The sequence below is a fragment of the Delphinus delphis genome, chromosome 19 (genome assembly GCF_949987515.2).
Source record: "Delphinus delphis chromosome 19, mDelDel1.2, whole genome shotgun sequence".
Taxonomy (NCBI): domain Eukaryota; kingdom Metazoa; phylum Chordata; class Mammalia; order Artiodactyla; family Delphinidae; genus Delphinus; species Delphinus delphis.
In genome coordinates, this window is record NC_082701.1 from 26045009 (window position 1) to 26059297 (window position 14289).

General features: G+C 43.7%; 1 protein-coding gene and 1 pseudogene across 2 annotated transcripts in view; one reads left to right on the forward strand and one right to left on the reverse strand.

Moving 5' to 3' along the window:
• Positions 1-14289, forward strand: part of LOC132415251 (C-C motif chemokine 4) — a 175088-nt gene that overhangs the window by 68388 nt on the left and 92411 nt on the right. The window contains exon 1 of one of the 2 annotated variants that reach the window (XM_059998500.1): positions 9508-9561. The exons of the other annotated variant lie outside the window; for it this stretch is intronic. The gene's annotated coding sequence lies outside the window, so the exon portion shown is untranslated. Of the gene's footprint in view, positions 1-9507; positions 9562-14289 lie in introns of those variants that run through there. 2 annotated transcript variants of the gene reach the window in all.
• LOC132415365 (RNA-binding protein 7 pseudogene) lies at positions 1028-1944 on the reverse strand (annotated as a pseudogene).

Sequence of the window (14289 nt, forward strand, 5' to 3'; positions counted from 1 at the left end):
GTAATAAAATGTGTCCTTGCACTTTGAAAATGTTAAAAGTTTAGAAATTTGAGTGATAGAGGCAGCACTTAAAGGTTTCATGAACCTTTTTTCCCAAAAAAGAATACTTTCAGTAAAACATTTTACTACTTTATCTGACTATGCATTTACATTTTTGTTCTTCCAGAAAAAGATTTACATTAACACTGTATTTTTACTGTAAAAAAAATACATTTAGAGATATTTAACTTCCTGAGTGACTTCAGTCATACATCGAACATTTTTTTTTTTTTTTTTTTTTATTGTTGTACGCGGGCCTCTCACTGTTGCGGCCTCTCCTGTTGCGGAGCACAGGCTCTGGACGCGCAGGCGCAGCGGCCATGGCTCACGGGCCCAGCCGCTCCGTGGCATGTGGGATCTTCCCAGACCGGGGCACGAACCCGTGTCCCCTGCATCGGCAGGCGGACTCTCAACCACTGCGCCACCAGGGAAGCCCATGGAACATGTTTTAATGAGCAAATTCGAAAATTTTACAATGAAATAGCATGTGTAGATGTATACTTGTATGCTCACTTACAGTAAAACTCAAGGTCATGTCACAGAACTTACACTTAAGTTCTCTAAGTTAAATAATATGATTTATCCCCAAACTTGACCAAAAGGTTTTCTCAAATATTAGTAAAATGAATCACTGAATTTACATTTTCTCGTTTAGTAACAAAATACTGAGTCATTTCAGACTATCAACTTGAATGTTTTCCATTATATACACCAAAAATCGGATTCCCTAACAAGAAATTTATTGTAATACAAAAAGATAACAGATAATTAAAATATTTGCTTCATAATACAACTAATCCAAATAATACATCCCTTCCTCAATTGTCTAAAATGATTAGGAATTGTGCACTTTCTTTAGCATAAAACCCTTTCCTCTTCTTAAAACCCTGAGGTGAAAGGTTATTAATGTAATAAAACTAGAACCACAATTCTCATTTCTGTATTGGACTGCAATTAGGTTTTAAAAATTTTATAAAGAAATGTGCCAACTTGTAAAGCTGTTCTATAGACTTTTTTAAAGAAAACATTCCCAGAAACAACTTAACAAAAAGGGCCTAGAATGACACTATGAAAACATCCTTTTAACACTTGTTAGTGTCGAGATGAGCGCCATTTTCCATCTCTACCACTGTCTCTTCTGTTATCATAGTCATGGCTCCAGCCATCGGAATTTCTCTCTTCATAGAAGAAATCATCTCTGCTTCCTCTATAATGATGGTCGGACCCATGATCAGTGTAACGCTGTTCACGGCTATAATGTCTATCCACTGCGTAGGTATGAGAATTCTGTCTGACTTTTCGCTGTGATAATGGTGTATCTTGGCACCACTGGGAGGTTGAAGACCGGTTAAAAGTGTGATTATGTGACTGAACTGATGGGGAAAATCCTGATTGATCCAGATGTGGAGAACTAAATTTCCCTCCATATGACATCTGTCTCAAGACACTGTTCATCACTGCTTGTCTCTGAAAATTTTCTGAAGAAGAAAAAGATCTTTGAATTATTGGTGTTGATGGAGTCATGTTATCCACTGTCCTTTCGTACCTGCTAGGAGATGTGGAAGTAGGTCTTGAACTTCCAACATGATGCTGGGGATATGACGAACTGACCTCCTGTGAGGCATGGCTACTTCCTGATCTAAACTGAATTTTGATGGGCCTTCCAAAAAGTTTGATTCCGTTAAGCAGATTCATGGCATAAGGAACAGATACTTCATGTTTGAAATTCACAAACGCAAACTGCTTTGGTTTACCATCCTTATCTTTTGGAATTTTCACTTTTATTACTGGCCCAGCCTGGTGGAAAAGCTCGAAAAGGAGCTCCTCTGTCACTTTCGTTTCAAGGTTGCCCACAAAGAGAGTACGATCCGCTTCCGCTGCCGCCGCCCCCATCTCACCATCGCCCCCTCCCGAAAAAGGCCGAAGGGTCGCCGCCGACGCACCCCATCCTAGACCATTGAACCCCAGCTGAGTTGCCTCAGACCAGGAGAACCATCCGTCCAACCCACAGAATTGTGAGAAATAATAAATGCTGGCACTTAAAAGCAGTTTTAGATTCATAGCAAAACTGAGGGGAGGTATAGGGGTTTCCCTCATACCCCATACCCCCAAAAGGCACAGCCTCCGCCATTATCAATAGTCCCCACCAGAGTGGTACATTTGATACAATTGGTGAACCTAACAGTGACACATCATAATCACCCAAAGACCATAGTTTACATTACAGTTCACTCTTGGTGTTGTACATTCTATGGGTTTGGACAAATGTATAGTTAGGTGTATCCATCATTATGGTGTCATAGACTATTTTCACTGTCCTAAAAATCCTCTGTGCTCTGCCTACTCATCTCCCCTACCACCCACCTACCCCCAACCCGGCAATCACTGAGTTTTTACTGTCTCCATAGTTTTGCCTTTTCCAGAATGTCATATAGTTGGAATCATGCAGTATGCAACATTTTCAGATTGGCTTCTTTCACTTACTAATATGCTTGTAAGATTCCTCCCTGTCTTTTCACCGCTTGATACCTCATTTGCTTTAGGGCTGTCTGGAGGTACCACAGTTTATTTACCTGTTCACCTACTAAGGGACATCTTGGTTGCTTCTAAGTTTTGGCAATTATGAATAAAGCTACTATAAACATCTGTGCGCTGGTTTCTGTGTGGACATAAGTTTTCATCCCCTTTGGGTAAATACCAAGGAGCATGATTGCTGGATTATTTGGTAAGAGTATGTTTAGTTTCGTAAGAAACCTCCAAGTTGTCTTCCAAAGTGGCTGTACCATTTTGCATCCCCACCAGCAATGAATGGGAGTTTCTGCTGTTCCACATCCTTGCCAGCCTTTGATGTTATTTTTCCAGATTTTGGCCATTCTAGTAGGTGTGCAGAGGTATCTTGTTGTTAATGCTTGTTTTTTTTTTTCTGTAAAGATTTTTTTGATGTGGACCATTTTTTAAAAAGTCTTTATTGAATTTGTTACAATGTTGCTGCTGTTTTATGATTTGGTGGGGTTTTTTTTCTTTTGGCTGTGAGGCATGTGGGATCTTAGCTCCCTCACCAGAGATCGAACCCACACCCCCTGTACTGGAAGGTGAAGTCTCAACCACTGGACCGCCAGGGATGTCCCAATGCTTGTTTTAATCTACTAAATTTGAGGGTGATTTGTTATGAGTAAAAGCTAACTGATAATTTCCTCTTTGGGCAATGGAGATTGACTAATCTGTATAAGTTTCCTGAAAGTAAAAGTAATACTTCCTCATTCAAGAGGAGGCTTATTGCTTTTTGTTGTTACAGAGGTAAAACAAATAATATTAACTGTTAATCCTTTTTAAAGTGTGCAATTTAGTGGCATTTAATACATCCACAGTTTGTGTAAGCATCACCTCTACTTCCAGAAGATTTTGACCACCCCAAAAGGTATTTCCTACACCCAGTAAATAGTCACTTTCTTTCTCTCCTCCCCCAGGCCCTGGCAACCACTAGTCTGCATTCTGTCTCTATGGATTTGCCTATTCCGGATGCTTCGTATATAAATGGAATAATATTATATGCTGCCTTTTGTGTTTGGATCCTTTCATTTAATGTTTAATTTCATGTTTTTAAGGTTCATCCAGGTTGTAACAGGGATCAGTACTTAATTTTTTTATGACTGAATAATATTCCATTGTATGGCTCTATCTCATATATTTATTTATTTATTTATGTATTTAATTTAATTTTATTTATTTATTTTTGGCTGCATTGGGTCTTTGCTGCTGCACTCGGGCTTTCTCTAGTTGCAGTGAGTGGGGGCTACTCTTCATTGTGGTGCGTGGGCTTCTCATTGTGGTGGCTTCTCTTGTTGCGGAGCACGGGCTCTAGGCATGGAGGCTTCAGTAGTTGCAGCACACGGGCTCATTAGTTGTGGCTCGCGGGCTCTAGAGCGCAGGCTCAGTAGTTGTGGCACACGGGCTCTGAGGCATGTGGGATCTTCTGGGCCAGGGATCCAACCCGTGTCCCCTGCATTGGCAGGAGGATTCTTAACCACTGCGCCACCAGAGAAGTCTCTCGTGTTGTTTATCCATTCATCATTTGATGGACATTTGGGTTGTTTCATAATTTGTGGATATTATGAATAGTGCTGCTATAAACAATATGTACACATATTTATATGAAAATATGTTCATAGATCAGGGTAATGCTGACTTCATGGAGTGAGTTAGGAAGTATTCCTTCCTCTTCTATTTTTTGGAAGAGTTTGACATGTTAATTCTTCTTTCAGTGTTTGGTGGATTTCACCAGTGAAGCTATGTGGTCCAGAGTTTTTCTTTGTTGGGAGATTTAGGCTTATTTCTTTTAATTAAGCTAGTACTTGTTAAGAAGGCCTACTGTAAGTATGAGTAAAGATGGTTTTATTCTAGTTGGGGTGGAGATGAAGAGGACTGAGAAAGTCCCTGCCATCTAGAGCTGTGAGGCCTTAGGGCCCAGTGAGGATTTCAGAGGAAGGCAAGAGAGATCCCTTGATTAGAAGGAGGAGAAAAATGCATGAAAGGGATGGCATTTGAACTGGGTCTCAAAAATTGGACTGAGACTGTATCCAATTTTAAAAGGCAAAGAAAGAAGGAAGAACGTTCTAGTCAGAGGTAACTGCAAATAGTGGTAATAACAAAGAGTTGTAATAGGACACAAACCACTTACTGTTTTGAAAATATTTTATCATTATATCCTCATTACTACCTTGTATAATAGGTACAATCATCATCCCCTTTTAGGGATGAGGATACGCAGGCACAGAGTAGTGAAGTAATTTGCTCACACGGCTAGAAAGGGGCAAAGCTGGGCTTCAAAACAAGGTCTCCTGATACGAGAGCTCACTCTTTCAGAAAAAGGCATGGAAATGATAAAATGTGACGCACGTTTTGGGTGTGCGCACACCACGCATATAATGTAGAAATGAGCACAAACATTTAACGTGGTAATACTTTCAGACAATGCCTTAAAGTAGATCAATACTTTAAGACCAAGAGGTGTTTTTTGTTTGTTTGTTTTTTAGAAAAAATAAAGTAGGGAGATTTACATCTGTTTATTTCTTTCCAGCACCCTTCTTTCTTCTGGAAGCTCTGCCCTCCTTCTCTGAGGGAACTTCTCTGCCCATGCAGCTGTTAGTCCCACGGGGCTCTTGTCAGTCCTTTGTCTCAGGTGGGGACCCACCTCCCAAGTCCAGCAGCTGTGGTCCTTCCTCAGTAGTTCTCAGCTTATAAGGAAGCGGGGAGGCAGCTCCGCTGGCGGGGAGGGGGTCCTGTGGTGGTCTTGGGGCATCTGCAGAAGAGCAAGTGGAGTCAACCCCACAGTGCTGAGGAGTCCTTTGCCCTGGGACTCGTTTTCCCTGAGCCACCCTGGCATTTGCTCTTTTTGAGTATTTGGGGACATAAGCCAATAAGCTATTTTTGTTTTTCTCTAGGACATTTAATGTGGGCTTTCTGTCACACGGGACTAAAAGTAAAGGAGCTTCCATCCCCCACTCCTGGACTCCTTCTTGTGTCCTGCTCAGGGTTCTGACCTGCCCGCCTTCACTTCTAAGCTCCTGACCTGTCAGAGGCCCAAATGAAACCACACAAATTCTTGACGTGTCCAGCACAGTTTTGATGGAATGGCCCTTTGCGCTTCCTGCAAGGCTCCACTACCAAATAGACCCTAAGGCCTGGAGCCCCCTGGCTTCTTGGGCCCCTGGAGGGCTGGGAGTCAGGGCAAAGTTTTGGAAGAGAACAGAATCTAGCACAGTGAGTGAGAGCTGAAAGAAAGTGATATTGGGGTTAAATCCAGAGCAGGACAATTCCCAAGCTCTGGCTGAGGTGAGGGGGGTGGGGTAGTATAATAGGGAAGAACAAATCTGACTCCATATTTGTACTGTTTCTTTTACTTTGACCTTTGTATTCTATTGTTTTTGCTACAAGTTAAGAATGTTGCCTATAGCCTGAAATATACAGGATAGCCCATTCTCAAGGCTCTGACCTTTAAGGGTGTAACACTTTTCCATTCATATAGAGATAAAAATTTGCAGAACAAAGAATAACGTTTGTCCTGTTGACGGTTTACCTGACCTATGTGGACAGCCGCAAGAACAAAGGATTTCAACCCCCGGAAGTTGGCAACAACCAACCACACCCCCTCCCCTTTTACTAAAAAGGAAGCCTGAATTCTTCTCAAAGAACTAAGATGGTTCTTTGAGACATTAGTCCACCATCTTCTTGGTCTGCTGGATTTCCAAATAAAGTCACTATTCCTTGCCCCAACACCTCATCTCTAGATTTATTGGTCTGTCGTGTGGCGAGCAGTACAAGCTTGGACTCGGTAACAGTAGGAGGGGCCTCGGGCATCTGCTTTTCCTGCACCCTGAGCTGGGATGCCCCAATTGCTTTGGGGCAGAGGATAGAAGTCTTAAAAGAGTTTGGCACAAACTGTGTGGGATTTTTTGAGAGATGGAAGAGAGAGAGTATGGTCAGGTCAGCCACTGGTTCTGCCCTGAGAAGGGTGGTATGAGGCTGAGCTGTGTCCACTAGGACACTGAGACCTGCTTCTCTGTCCCTGGGAATGTTGGGGAAAGGAAGGAGGAGGAGGTGGCAAGACCCTGGAGGGGGTATGGCCTGGCCCCTTTTCTGGATGCCTCTTCCTCCTCCTCTTTTAATTTATTCTTTTCCTCCTCTGCTAACTCCTCTTTCTTTCAGACCCTCCCCAAGGCTGGACTATGCCCAGGATGGGCCACAACAGGGCAAGACTGTCCTCCCTGCAAAAGGGATGGGTCACCACCATCTCCCAGTCCTCGAGATCTCAGGAAGATGCTGGGACAGGAAGGGGAGATCTGTCTGTATGCAGCAGAGCCTTGATCATGAAGCAGGAAAACTAGATTTGCCCTTGTTTCTGCTTCTGAAGGCTGTGTGACCCCAGACAGGACACTTACCTTTTCTGGGCCTCTTCCTTGAAACTGCAAATAATACCAGATGGGGCATTGTATTGGGATATGGGTTCATGTCTATTGACATAGCTGATTGCTAAAATTCCCAACCTTTGGGCAATACAGGCAGATGATATTATTGTTATTGTTGTTGTTATTGTTATTATTCTGTTACAGATTAAGAACCTGAGACTCAGGAAGCCTAATGACTCACAGAAGGTCACAAGCTGGTCAGCAGCAGAGCTTCTAGACTGGAAGCTCCCTGAGGGCAGAGGCTGTGTTTCTGTCACACTGTATCCCAGCATGTTGAGAGATAGATGGCACAGAGCGGGGTCTCAAAAAATCATTGAGCACGTTTAAGTAAATGGATGATTGATGAATGAATGTGCCAGGTTGAAACCTAAGTTTGTCTGATTCTAAAGCCTATGATTGTTCTATTATGTCTTATCTATATGATAATAATTATTTTAGCAATAGTTATTATTAATTCCTTACTATGGGCAGGGCTGGAACTTGGGAATGGTTAGTGAGGTACTGACCTTGAGCACAAAATTTAAGGGGGCACCAAAAAAAAAAAAACCTCAGTAATCAACATAAATAACATTTTAATAAAATGTCAAAATTTTAAATAAAGACAGGATCAGTAACAGTACTATGCCAAGCCATATTGGAGCCTGAGGCAAAAGGAAAAATCAGCGTGAGCTTTCGGTAAGAACATCTACTTGTTTGTCTGTCCATCTATCCATCTATATAATACATATTTACCAAGTGCCTACCATTTGCCAGGCCTTCTGCTTGGCACCAAGAATACCACAAAGAATCAAAAGATTGTGGTCCCTGTTCTCCTGGAGACAAACATTAAATAAATAATCACAAAAGTAGCTAGATACTTATACATTGGAATAAACAACACAATGGAAAGGAATATATTGGGAGCTCAGAGAATGCCTCTCTGATAAGAGAACATCTGAGCAGTGTTAGGTAGGTTGAAAAGCAAGGAAGACAGGAATACAGGTAAGGGAAATAGCTTGTGCAGAGGTCCTGAGGCAGGAAGTCCTAGCACATATCAGGAACTGAGTGTGGCTGGAACCCTGAGAGCAGGGGAAGGGAGTTCCTGATGGGGCTAGAGAGGGGGCAGGAGTCAGATTGCACAGGCAACACCAGGCCTTGTTATGGAGATGGGGTTTATCCTGAGGACAACACAAAGCCTTTGGTGTGTTTTAAACAGGGAAAGCGTGATCAGTTTTACATTTTGGGGAGCTCACTCTGAGTGGTTTGTGAAGAATGGATTCAGGGAGGCCAACGGTGGAGACACCAGTTAGGAGGCTGCTGCAGTCCTCCAGGTGAAAATGATCAGGCTGGACTCAGCCATGGCCATGGGAAGGAGGATCTTGATGATGGCAGTGATTGGCTGGGACGCCCAGCTCATCTGCCTAAGTTGGGTGGGGTCGGGTCTCGGGACCAAGGGCTGCTTACTGTGGTGAGGAAGCCTGGAGGAGCAGCAGGTCTGCGTTGCCAGGTAGGCAAGACCCATGACTCAGTTCCCTCAGAATGGGTCACTCAGATACCAGATGGGCATAGCCACCCACAGCAGTGGCTTTGTGTTAACTGGGCAGGCCCATCCTCTTAGAGTTTGTCCAATAAGACACATTACTTCAAAGACCTAGCCTTGGGTTCGTGCCCCGGTCCAGGAAGAGCCCACACGCCGCGGAGCGGCTAGGCCCGTGAGCCATGGCCGCTGAGCCTGCGCGTCCGGAGCCTGTGCTCCGCAACGGGAGAGGCCACAACAGTGAGAGGCCCGCGTACCGCAAAAAAAAAAAAAAAAAAAAAAAGACCTAGCCTCACTGGGTCTCAGTACCCTCATCCAGAAATGGGAACCTATGTCAAGGGTTGGGGCGGGGGTGTCAACTGAGGTGTCATCCATAGAGCACCTCACACAATACCTGGCACAGAGTAGGTGCTCTGCAAATCTAAGCCCTTTTTCTCCCTCCTGTGACCAGGTGTCTCCCCTTCCTGGTGGGCCAGGTGGCAATGGGCTGTCTGTAGGATTACAAGTCTCGGGTTTTGTTAGCACCCCTGGATGCCTTCTTCCCTTGCTAAGCCCAATCTACCTGTTGGCCCTGCAACATCAGACCTTTCCCTGTGCCCAAGAGTTCCCACCCCATTCTCCCCTGCCCTCCCTTCCATCCTTCCTGGAAGACTCAGGTGGCCCCAAAGCCTGGAAGCTACCAGATGTTCTCACTTCATGGATGATTCCTGACTTTTGGTTTTGGCCTTTCAACCCCTGTTAAAATGCTCTGGTTAGTTACTCCCACTTTAGTATGAAAAGAGGCTCAGAGACCTGATTTCAGGATGGCCTCTGAGTGAGAAAAAAATTAAAGGCACTGGGCAACTAAGGATTAGGGCTGTGGAGATGCCCTAAAAGGGCCTAAAGGAGAAAGCTGAGGACAATAGAGGCAGACTTTGCTCATTTCCTGATTTTTCCCTTTTTCAGATTGGGCAACCTCCTTCCTCTCCCCAAAGACATGTCAAAAGAGTAAATACTACTCATACCGGCATGATACCACCTTGATACAGATTCACAAAGAAGGTACTTTATAATTTTTAAATCCCTGAATTCACATTGAAGGTATTCAAGGTGGGGATTCGTTACTAAATTGTTTTGTTTTCATCATTTGACAGATGGTTAAAATAACGTTATGTGTTTCTGCTGGGTTGCAAACTTCTCTGGAGCCTCCAGGGTGTAATCTGAAACTGGCCCCTATACTTGGAGGGCAGGGAGAGAATGAAGAGAGAGGCGGCTGCTCCAGATTGGTTGATGGCAGGTTTAAAAAGCCAGGGAGGGACTTCCCTGGCGGTCCAGTGGTTAGGACTCCGGGCTTCCACTGCAGGGGGCGCGGGTTCATCCCTTGTCAGGGAACTAGGATCCCGCATACCATGAGGGGTGACCAATAAAATAAAATAAAACTCAATAAAAAGCAAGAGAATTTATGCATGAGGCTCGTCTTGGACGCTGCAAGATAGTAGATCTCTGCACCTGCCCGGCCAGAATCTTAGAAGTTTATATAGAGGCCGTAACTGGGCTCAGGCACAGACACCATGCAGATGGTCTTAACACCACCTTAGTCTCTCAAGGCTGCATCCTTGGGGAGCTTCTGGGAGCAAGGAAGTGAAGCTGAATGCACATTCCAAGGACAGAGGAAGGGGGTGAGCAGCCTCTGATCACCCAGGTCCAGCTTGCAGGTCAAACTCAAGGTCACGTCCTCTCAATGACCTCCCCCTACACTCCACCCCTAGTGACCATGACCAGCTCTGACAATCTCACATGCCCCCCTTCTTCCTCAAGGGTCCTGAGAACCAAACCAAGGGGTTTCACTAGCACGGAAGTGGATCCTTCTTGGCTGCTATCAGGCTACATTGGAGGCAGATGCCTCAGCAACAATACAGGCACATGCAAGAGAAGCACGGGTTAAGACAATAATTCCCCAAATCAGTGGCAGCTTTTCCCACCAAGAGCCCACTGTTCAGAACCACTGATTTATAAGTCCCCTAGGCTGGGGGTAGGATCACTCAGGGCATTCCTGTGTCCTCATGTGATTTAATAAAGACAACACAGTAGCAGACAGAAGACTCACCAGGTATGAACACACAACATTCTGCTTGGCTAATGGCACAGGTGCCTCCTGGCGAGGCAGTGATGATGTCCAAGGCCATCCTATGTTGGAAGACAGCTTTTCTCATTGGAGACATGTCAGTGTTCAGTAAGGACAGGCTTTGTTGGCCTTCATTCAGGGCTTGCTGGGGGATTTAATAAGGGCCTCCGTGTGTGCTACAGTGTCCTCCAGGCTGATGGAGGGGACAAAGATGGTGGCCCAATGATGGTACTGGTGGGAAACAGAATGTGTGTCCCCGGCCTCGAGGAGAGGGAGGTGGCAGCTTTAGGAACTTGACCTGGTTGTGCGCACCATTCATCTTGGCCAGGGGAGGCAGCACTGTCAGGTGTGAGGAGATGGACTGGGGGCAGGACAGGCCAGACCAGGACCCCAGGCTAGGGCATCAGCTTCCTGATTGCCAGGGGGTGTCAGTGCCTTCTGAGTTGGAACATGGAAACAGTGAGGACTGCCTCAGGTCTTGCAGGTGAACCCAAATGTCTTTCCACCTATCCTGACCCCACAAGGGCTTGTTCATGATCATCTACCCCTTGGATTCCCTTTGTCCAAGCCTTAGGGTTAATCCCTTTAGAACAGCCGGTCAGTGCAAAGGGTTAACAGCCAGGGCTCATGAGTGCTCACCAGCCAAACTGCTCTGAGTGCAGCCCACTGGCTGCTGTGGTTCATTTCTCCCTGAGAGGCTCTCTGTGGACGAGGGCTGTGTACAGCACTAAGAGCTGTTGCTCTGTGGGGTTATTGGCTTTTTTTTCCTCTTAGCGTAAAGCCTTTGAGCTCCATCCAAGTTGTTGCGTGTATTAATTATTTGTTTCTTTTATGGCTGTGGCTGGTAGTATTCCACGGTATGGATGTACTAGTCTGTTTAAGCATTCACCCATTGAAGGACATTTGGACTGTTTCCAGTTTTGGGTTATTACAAGTAAAGCTGCTCTGAATAATTGTGTAGTTTTTAAGACTGATTTTAGCCTCATCAGTAGGCTTGTCTCTCCCTATATACATAACTTGGCCTAAAATGTCCCACAGAGAAAAAGAGCCAACCCCCCCCCAAAAAAACCAAAAAAAACAAAGCCCTAGGAAAATCAACCTTCTGTCCTCTGCTAATAATAAAGTTAAATATATCAAATCAAAATCTTCAAGAAAAGTATATAAGCTCTTGATCTTTTCTTATGAGTCAGATATTCAACTTTCCATTAGGCAAAATTTAGGGTGAAACCCAAACTGAAAACCTATTTTTTTCTCTCAAAATTGTGATTTACAAATAAGGTTGACAACCAGGTGCTGGGGTAGCATTTACCATCAGTTGATTTATTTGTGGATTGATTGACCAGCTGACTAACAAGTGGTTACTGAGAGCCTATGAAAGCCCAGGGCAAGACAATTAGGAATAGTGGTAAGCAAAATGGAGCTGTGTTCTCATGGCAGCTAGATAGTGAAGAAATAACCACACAAATAATCTCAAATTATAAAATGTGATAAGTGATCTGAAGAAAAAGCCCAGGATGGTCTATAAGAGAATAGGAAATCCTAAATTGGGTTTGGGGGCAAGGGAGTTCCCTCCTAGGTATTGCCATTTTGGCTACGATCTGCAATAGTGAGAGTGAGCTAGGGACAGAATAGGAGAAAAGCACTCCAAGAAGAATGTTGAGAAAAACTGAAGGAATTTGAAATGAACTGCCTTCTTCCAAAAAAAATAAAAGGTTGCTGGGTGTCTTCTCTAGGGTCCTCTTCTGGATGATCTGATTTTGAAAGGGCTTGTACCTTTCATTGTCTTTGCATTGTTTTAGGACCTAGTAACTTGTAGAAAACTTACAGCCACGCATATAATCCTTATCTACAGAACTGCAAATGAATTTTGTCTGGTGGAATACCATTGATTATTGCCCTGTGTATATTGACCAAATTTGCATCTATTTGTAAATTTATTTCAGCTTTCCTCATTACTAATAAATGTGTACGTTGTTTGCATTCTCCATTAAGTTACTTTTCATGTGTGGTATAAGGAAAGGTCCAGCCTCATTCTTTTGCATATGGGTATACGGTTGTTCCAACACTATTTGTTGACAAGACTATCCTTTCCCCATCGAGTTGATCTGGCACTGTAAATGAATTAAAGAAGGAGGCCATTAGACTGAGGTAGTTCTAATATCTTAGCTGCCTATATAAGCAAACCAAATCTAAGCCTATAAGTGCTTCAAGGTTAAGAAATTGAAACTTAAGGAAAACCAATCACAAACAGCCAACTAGGTTTCCCAAATAAGGCAATGGCTTAAGCTATAGCCAATCAAATAACTTCCTTGTTTTGCTTTTCCCTTTTCTCTATAAAAGGCTTTCCCCCAGTTCCTGTTGGTGGAGCGCTGCTAACCACTTGTGGTTTGGTGCTGCCCACTTCTAGTTGATTTTTGCTCAAATAACTCCTAAAATGTTTAATATGACTCAGTTTATCTTTTAACAGCACCCTTGTCAATAATCGTTTGGCCATAAATGTAAGGGTTTATTTCTAGACTCTCAATTCCATTTTATTTATCTATATGTTTATCCTAATACCAGTACCATACTGTTTTGATTAGCTTTGTAGTTTGTTTTGAAGTCAAGAATTGTGAGTGCTCCAACTTTGTTTTTCTTTTTCAAGATTTTTTTTTCTTTTGCTATTCTTGGTCTCTTGTATTTCCATACAAATTTTATGATCAACTTGTTATTTTCTGCAATATAACTACCTCAGATTTCGATAGCAATTACACTGAATCTATAGATGAATTGGGGGAGTATTACTAACTTAACAATATTAAATCTTCCAATCCGTGAACATGGGATATCTTTCCATTTATTCAGCTTATTTCTAATTTCTTTCAATGATGTTTCGTAGTTTTCAGTGTACAAGTCTTGCATTTGTTTTGTTAAATTTATTCCTAAGTATTTTATTCTTTTTGAGGCTATTGTAAGTGCAATTGTTTTCTTTCTTTCTTTTTTTAACATCTTTATTGGAGTATAATTGCTTTACAATGGTGTGTTAGTTTCTGCTTTATAACAAAGTGAATCAGCTATACGTATACATATATCCCCATATCTCCTCCCTCTTGCGTCTTCCTCCCACCCTCCCTATCCCACCCCTCTAGGTGGACACAAAGCACTGAGCTGATCTCCCTGTGCCATGTGGCTGCTTCCCACTAGCTGTTTGGTAGTGTATATATGTCCATGCCACTTTCTCACTTTGTCCCAGCTTACCCTTCCCCCTCCCCATGTCCTCAAGTCCATTCTCTACATCTGCGTCTTTATTCCTGTCCTGCCCCTAGGTTCTTCAGAACCATTTTTTTTTTTTAGATTCCATATATATGTGTTAGCATACGGTATTTGTTTTTCTCTTTCTGACTTACTTCACTCTGTATGACAGTCTCTAGGTCCATCCACCTCGCTACAAATAACTCAATTTCATTTCTTTTTTTTTTTTTTTTTTTTTTTTGCGCGGTACGTGGGCCTCTCACTGTTGTGGCCTCTCCCGCTGCGGAGCACAGGCTCCGGACACGCAGGCTCAGTGGCCATGGCTCACGGGCCCAGCTGCTCCGTGGCATGTGGGATCTTCCCGGACCAGGGCACGAACCCGCGTCCCCTGCATCGGCAGGCGGACTCCCAACCACTGCGCCACCAGGGAAGCC